General features: G+C 32.8%; 1 non-coding gene and 1 pseudogene across 2 annotated transcripts; both read left to right on the forward strand.

Moving 5' to 3' along the window:
* Positions 1–3,516: 3,516 nt before the first annotated feature.
* GGTG_20023 lies at positions 3,517–3,588 on the forward strand. Its single transcript has one exon. It is a non-coding gene; the product is annotated as a tRNA-Gln (tRNA).
* Positions 3,589–7,674: 4,086 nt separating this feature from the next.
* On the forward strand, positions 7,675–7,746 carry GGTG_20024 (annotated as a pseudogene). Its single transcript has one exon. The product of its transcript is annotated as a tRNA-OTHER (tRNA).
* Positions 7,747–8,313: the final 567 nt, after the last annotated feature.

The following is an 8,313-nucleotide window of genomic DNA, read 5'->3' on the forward strand; positions in this document are numbered from 1 at the left end:
GCCGGGCTTTTTTTTTAAACGCCCGCAATAAATTTGCCGAAAATACGTTATGTATCCGGTAATTTACCGGGAGCTTTAACCGGAACGCCAAACCGGTTAACCCAACCATTTTTAAAATTTAAAAAGGTTTTAACCATTTATTCGATAGCTTTTTTAACGGCTTTTTTATTTTAATATTCGCCGTATTTAATAATACCCAATTGCTTACTTTAAAAAGCACCGGGGTTTTGCTTTTGTTATAATACTTTTTGTACGTATTATTCGCTTTTTTTAACAATTTTTTAGCTTGCTTTTTAATTGCTTCCAAAGCCCCCGCCTTAATTTTAACCGTTGCCGAAGGTTTTTTTTTAATTACTTAAAGGTTATAAAGCTTTTGTAAGTAAAACCTTATTAGCAAAAACGCCGGGGTTTTTTGCAACCCCAAATGCACGCTCGTATTATGCATTTACGTTGCTAAATGCAACAATAACGCCCAATCGTTTTGCTTTTCGCAATAAAAGCACCGAAAATAATGCTTTATTGCTTGGTTCGTTCGTTCCGTTTGCCCGTTGGTTTAAAAATGGTATGTTGTTAATAACTTTTTTACAATTTTTAAATGTTTGGTAAAGGTTGTTTAAAACCCGTTTGTAAATAGTTTGTTCCGGTTTAATATAATTTTTTTAAGCATTTCCAATAGCCCCCAAACGTATGCAAATAAAAGGTTTTTTAATTTTTTACTGGTTAATTTCGTAAACGTTAAAATAAAAAAGCTATATTTGGTAAACCGGTTAACCATTACCAATATTGCATTGCGCTTTTTACCGGTTTTATTTATTAACGTTAAAAATTTTCCAATAAAATTTATCGATAGCTTTTATTCCAAACGGTTTGGCACGGGCAAAAATGCTAATAACCCGTAAAGTGCTTATATTTTTGGCTTTATTTGCTGGTATATTTAACATGTTCGTACGTATTTGCGTACGTTTTTAGCCATACCCGGCTATTTAAACTACCGTTTAAGCTTTTTTAAAGTTTTGGCCATGCTTTTGTAACCCCCCGTTAAGTTATCGTATTGTTTTTAAAGCATTACCCTGTTACGACCAACAACTACCCGGCGGGAAAAAAAGGACAAGGAAGCGAAAGGTAAGCGAACGCTTACCCTTTACTACAGGAAAGCTTAGGTAAGCCGCCCGTAATTTGTTAACAAAGCTACAAATTACTTAAGTAATTTGTAATTTGTCGACAAAATTACAAGTTACTACCCTGGGAAGGCTGGAAACAACGTAAGGAACGGGCTATAAAAAGGAAAGGGTTTTTACTGTTTTAAGTAGTTTTTAATTAAAGCTTCGGCATTAGTTAAATTTTAATTAGCTTCCAAATAACCTTTAAAGCAAGCATTTAAACCGCATTTAAATTACTTTGTAAAAACTTTTAATTTGTTAAATTACGTGCTATTATTCGACATTTTTTTGGTGCTTTACTTTAAAAGCAAAAGCTTAATTGTAACATTTTAATTAATTTTGTTTAGCATCGAATCGTGCCAAGCAATAACAATGGCAACTTAAGCCAAATTTGCAAAAGCAATCGAAATCCCCATTCTAAAAACGAACGTTTTCCGGTTTGGAAGCAAAAAGTACGATATAAACAACGCGGTTTACTGCTGTTTAGCGCTCGAAGCTTTGGCCGCAAACGTTGCGCAAACCAAAAAACGAGCCGGCGCTTTTTAAATTGCTACCCGGGTATACAAATTCCTTACACTTAACCGTTACGATAAAAAGGACGGGGCTTTTAAAGCATTTTTAACGAAATGCCAAAGCTTTTTTGCCTTTTATTATAACCAATTCGATACAAAGCAGCAAAAGGTTGCTTACGCAACCATTTGCTTTAAAAGTAAAATTAAAAAGTGGTTCGAGCCCGTATAAGCAAATTTTTTTAAAAAGCATAACGAAAGCAAAAAAAAAACCAAGGTTATTTTTGCCAATTTCGTTCGGTTTAAAAAAAAATTACCAACGTATTTGGTTAAATTAACGAATAGCAAATTGCAAAAAAGGAAATATTCCAATTTTAACAAAAAAACGCAACGTTAAAATACGTTTCCAACTTCCAACGCTTTGCTAACAAATTTAATTGGATTAATTAAACCAAAATGGCCCATTTGTACAATGGGTTCCAAAATAACGTAAAAAACAAGGTTTTAAAGGTTAATTAACCCAAATCCTTTGCTAAATACGTTATTACCGTAATTAAAACCAGCGATAAATTGTACGAACGCCGTTTAAAGAAAAAAAGCCAAAAAACCAAGCTTGTAATACAAAGCAACCGATTGTAACAACGGTTCAACCGCAACAAATTTATAGCTTATAGTTATTACTTTAGCTTTATGGATTTTAGCGCCGGCGTGTTACAATTAAGCCTTTGCTTTTAAAGTAAAGCACCAAAGGAATATCGAATAATAGCACGTAACGTAACAAATTAAAAGGATTTACAAAATAATTTGGGTGCGGTTTAAATGCTTGCTCCAAAGGTTACTTAAAAACTAACTAAAGTTTAATTAATGCCAAAGCCTTAATTAAAAATTACTTACAAAAAAAGGAAACCCTTTCCTTTTTATACTTTAATGCTTACTTTTTTGGGGTTATGGATTAATTGGCTTACGAAACCAACTTTATAAGCCTTTTTAAGCTTCCTTTAAATTAGTAACTTACTTTTTTTGTTCCTTTAATCCATTAATCCTTAATGGTTACGTAACCCCTTACCCTTTACGGGGTTTCCGTATCGTGCTACCTTTCTTTTTTGGGTAAAAGTAATTGTTGGTCGTAATATTAAGTCCTTTTTTTAATAGCCAAGCCCTTTTAGCCACGTATTACTATCCTTTTCGCCTTTTTATTAATCGTAAGTACTTTTTTTTTTACTATTTAACCGTTCCCTTTTTTTAACAAAATGTCCGAGCAAATCCAAAAACGTCCGGTTCGGAAAATTATCCAGCAATACGCTTTGCTATTTGCCGTTTTTAACTTTTCGATTTTAATGCTTTTTTGTTTTGCTTGTAAAGCCGTTGGTTTTTTTTTTGTTAAATATTTTTAAAAAATTCCTTTCGTTGTACCAAATGCGTTTGTTTAAAACGTGCTTGGTGCAACGTTTTAAAGGTTTTTTTTAACCAATTGCGCAAAATTGCTAAGCAATATTCCAAACTAAACGCTAAATTTATTATTGCCAAACAATTTCGCTAACAAATTAAAAAGTTAATGCGTACTAAAAGCAATTAGGTTTAACGTTTGCGCATTTAAAAAAACCTATGGTTTAAAAAAATAATGCGCGTTATTCGTTGCGGCATTAACAATGTGGAAAAGCTAAAGCGTATTAAACAAAAAAAATTAAACAAACCGTTGCTTTAGCGGTGGCCGGTCCCGCTTCCTAGCTTTAATTTAATTTCCTTCCTTTATTTTTTGGCTAAATAGCGTTAAAGGTTAATTTTAATTTTAACCCGTTGCCTTTTTTTTAGTTTGGTAAATTGCAACTTTTTTAACAACTTTTTCCGGTTGTATAGCGCAATAATAACGCGCTCGTTTTTGTAACGGGAAAACCTGGGTTCGATTCCCGGTGCAACCTGGTTAAATCAACATAATTTTCTTTTTTTTTTTTTTTACTAACCCCGAAAGCCCAGGGTTTGGTATCGATCCTAAATTGCTTGCGCTTTTTTAATTCGGTAAATTGTAACTTTTTTAATAACTTTCGCAAATTATATAACGCAATGGTAACGCATTTATTTTTATAACGGGAAATCCTGGGTTTAATTTCCGGTACAACCTTAAATTTTCCTCGCTTAACTTTTAGTTAGCAAAAAAGGTTTTGCTTTTTTTTTTTGCTTAAACCTGTTAGCTTATCCTTTGGATATGCTGTAAGGTCCTTTTTCCTTTGCCCATTAAATTCTTTCGAATTTGGGGCGTTTTGCAAATTTTAAAGCTATTACTAACTTTTTTATAAGCAATATTTTTGCAAAGCCTTTTAGCAATTTCCAAAGTTTGTTATGTTTTTTTACGTATTGTGCTTATCCCTTTATCCTTTCCATTTAACGAAGTATTGTTTTTTGCGGTAACGCGTTTGTTTGTTAAAAATGGCTTTAACTTTTTATTCCTGGTTAGGGTTAACGTTTACTAATTCGGTGCTTTTAAAGCCCGAAAGCGCTGGTTTTAGCAAAAAAACGTAAAAAATTAAATGGATTTGCATAATTAGTAATAGCTAAAATTTATAATTAACCGGAAAAATAATACGGGTAACCTAAAAAAGTTCCCATTTTTTCTTATCCAGCTTATTGCTTAACCTTTTTGTTTTAATATTAGCGCGTAAAAAGTAAGCGTTATCCTTTTCTTTAAAAATCGGTCCTTTAATCCTTTTTTTATTGGCTTGCTTTGCCATTTGGTAACGCAAATTTTCCAATTTGTTTTAAAGGTTTTGGTATAGCTTAGTAAGCTCCGTTACTTGGATTTCCGTTACTAAAGCTTTAAATTTGGCTTTGGGCTCGTTATACGCCGTAAGGGTATACCCGTAATTAGCGTAAAACGGCGTTTCTTTTGTGCTTTTATGCACAAAATTGTTATAAGCGAATTGGGCAATTGGTAATAATTAAACCCAATTATTTTGCTTGTAAATAACATAATAGCGCAAGTATTGTTTTATTGTTTTATTGGTTTGCTCCGTTTATCCGTCCGTTTAAAAATGGTACGCTATTAATAAAGCGTATTTTGCTTTGAAAAGCGCCGTAAGCGTTTTCCAAAATTTGCTTGTAAATAGCTTGTTTCGGTTCGTAATTAATTTTTACGGCATTTCGTAATTCGTTACTACGTTCCGAAAAAAAGTATACGCTAATGTAAACGTATCGTTATTTTTTTTATAAAGTAAATATAAAGTATATTTTGTAAGCTTATCCATTATTACCAATATGCTATTATATTGTATTTCCGTTAAAGGCTTTTTAAATTTAAAAAGCTTAATAACAAAGTTTATAATAACTTTTTGCTACGCCCTTTTTAGCGCTAGCAATGGTTAAAACAACCCGTAAAAAAATGCTTGCTGGGCTTGTCCTTAGCATACATTTAGCAATCCTTTATTGCTTCCAGCATTATTGCCCGAATTTCGGTAAACCCGTAATGCTACCGGAGCTTTTTCCATATTTTAATAGCTTTTAAATAACTATAAGCTAATAACCCGTGGATTTTTAAAATCCTTTTTAGGGTTTAATTTTGCTTTTTAATTATTAAAGCTATTGCTTGCTAAATTAAAACCAACGCTTTTTTTAACTTATAAGTTAAAAGCGTTTTGGTTTTTTTTAAAATAACGACTTTATGGTTGCTTCGTTTGCTTAAAACGTTTGCCTTTCCGTTTTTCGATTTTTTTCGGTACAAAATTTAAAAATCGTAATCCTGGAAATATTAACTCCAACGAATTTAACGCTTATTAAAGTTTTGGCTCGTAATAAAATGTGCTAGATTTTTGTGGTCGGTATATACCGTAATTTGGTAATTTATTCCATACAAATATATTTTCCATTTTTCCAAAGCTTTAATAATAACAAAAAGCTTTTTATTATGGATTTAATAATTTAACTTAATTTTTTAAATTTTTGTAAAAAAAAAAGCGCAAAAGTGCAGCTTTTTTTTTTATTTCGTTAACCCAATTATTTCCTAATTGCGTAATTTAACGCGTTAGTTTTAATTTTAAATGGTTTATTGGGATCCGGAATAGCCAATATTAATTTCCGTAAAATAGCGCCTTTAAGCTATTCGAAAGCAATTTGTTTTCGAACTTTTTAATGGAATTAAGTATCGTTTTTGGTAAAATTTGTAAGTAACGTAACGCTACCATTAAACCTTTGCATAAACCGTTAATAAAAATTTAAAAAACCCAAAAACGCCCGTACTTTTCGTACGTTAATAAGCGCTGGCTAATTAGCCATTTCCTGTACTTTGGCTGGGTTTATTTTAACCTTTTTTGGCGTAATAACGAACCCGAAAAAAACCACTTTTTGGGTATGCCATACGCACTTATCCGGATTAATTAAAAGCTTTGCGCTTTGCAGCTTTTGCAATACTTAATGCACATATTGCTTGTGCTTTTTTAGCGTTTTTAAATATATTAAAATGTTATTTAAATACGCTAAAACGAAAATATCGAAATGCTTTTAAAGTACGTAATTAATTATCCGTTAAAACGTAGCTAGCGCGTTAATAAATCCAAAAGTTATAATTAACAATTTGTACACGTTAAACCGTATTCGAAAGGTTATTATCCATTTTTATCCTTTTTTAATCCAAAGCAATCCATATGCTTTTCGGAAGTTTAAAGCCGTAAAGTACTTGGCTTTGCCAAATTTGTTGCGTAACTTGTTAATAAAAAGCAAAGGATATCGATTTTTTATTGTAATTTCGTTTAATGGTTGGTAATTAATGCATATTCGTTCCTTTCCGTTTTTTTTAAGCACAAATAAAATTCCGTATTTTATTGGAAATGTTAAAAATTTAATTATCCCTTTTTTTAAATCCTTTTATAATTGCTTTTTTAACCTTTTTTGTTGTTTAAAATTAAGCTAATACAGCTTTTGGTATTTAAATTGCGCACCGGGTTTAAATTTAATTTCGTAGTTAAACGGCCCGTATTTTAAAAGCACCGTTTTTAAATTTTTTTGGAATAACTTTTAGTATTTATGGTATTCCGGAAATACGTTGGCTAATTATTATAGCCTTTATTTAAATTTATTGTAAAGCGTTGTTATGGTTTTTTGTAATAAGGTTTAAAAGTTGCTATTTTGCTTTATTTCCGTCGAAATACCCTTTTTCGGCTTTATTTTTACACTGTTTACGGCCCGTAATTATTGGGCTTTTTTAATTGCTAGTAAAAGTTCCCATTAAAGGTCGTTTTTTTTTAATTAATTTTTGGGTTATGCTTTTGTAGCTACGGGATTTTAAAAACCGTATTTTCGTTCCATATTTCCAACGCGTCCAGCGTTATTTAAAAATTTTTGCTTTGGTATTAAAAACTAAAATAATTGGTTTTAATATCGATTTATCCGTTATTGTATTCGATTGGCTTTTTTTTATTATTGTAAAAGCGTATGGCTTGTTTTTTTTGCGTACAAGAATACCGTATTGTAATATTGCTTGTAGCAATACGTAATTGCTTTGGGCACCGCAATCGATTAAGGTTTTTAAGCGATAAAAGCTTTATTGCATTTATATATAAAAATGTTGCTCGTTTAAGCTAATTGTTATTGCTAAGGTTTTTATTGCAAATAGTTATCCTTTTTGTAGCTTTGGTATAAGTAAATTCCTTAGTTTTTTGTTTCGAAATGCTCCGTTTAAAGCTTAAATAAGCTTATTTTTTATTTTTTGCGTACCTTTACGTACTTTGGGTTGTTGGGGTTATTGGAAAGTTTGTATAAGCCTTTTACGTTTTTATCGTACCGTATTGGTATGTATAAAAGCTTATATCCTATTTGCTATGCTTTGGCTTTTTGCATAATATAAATTTGGCATTCCAATTTTTTGCATTTTTGCTATTCCAAAATTTTGGCAACCCAAAGCATGGGCCATTAAGGGTTGGATCGAAATATTGCCAACTTTCCGTACCTTTTAATAATAAACCATTTGGGTAATTGCTATGCCAATTTAAGCTTAATAATTAGCTCGTTAATTTATCGATAGCCTCGTGGTGCAGTGGCTTCGCACCAGGCCGGTCCCGCCAGGACCACGGGTTCGAATCCCGTCGAAACTACAAAGGACTTTTTGTTTTTAAGCCCCTGGCCTGCCAGGATCGAAATCCGATAAGGGCCGATAAGCAAACCAACCAATATCATTAACAACAACGCCGACAAACAACCGATACAATTACAACAAAAACCTTATCGATTTCGATAGCAGCCCCCCTCTTTACCTTATCTTTGCGCCACCACCTTGCACCCGTTTGTTACCACCACTGATCCGATTTCGAATGCACCCTTGTCACGTGCATAGCAGGGTTACTACCCTGCACGTGCCCCAAAGGTTGGGTCCTTTTGGGGCACAAACAAAAAGAAAAATAACGTACGTGGTGCACCGAATAAGGGAACGTCGATAGCGGGCCAGTAAAAAGGAAAAAAGCAAAAAGATAAAGAAAAAAGGGATAAGGGAAGGGTTCCCAGGTGCCCTGGACCACCTGGGCAAGCAAAATAAGGTTAGCGATTCGACCCCCAAAAGCGATAACGATTAGGGCCCGGCAAGCCTTAGCAGATTACATAACAAGGCAACCAACCAACCAACCAAGCAAGCAGGACGCGGCCTTGTTGGCCCCCTGCAAAAGGGG

This window comes from Gaeumannomyces tritici (genome assembly GCF_000145635.1).
Source record: "Gaeumannomyces tritici R3-111a-1 unplaced genomic scaffold supercont2.1, whole genome shotgun sequence".
Taxonomy (NCBI): Eukaryota; Fungi; Ascomycota; class Sordariomycetes; order Magnaporthales; family Magnaporthaceae; genus Gaeumannomyces; species Gaeumannomyces tritici.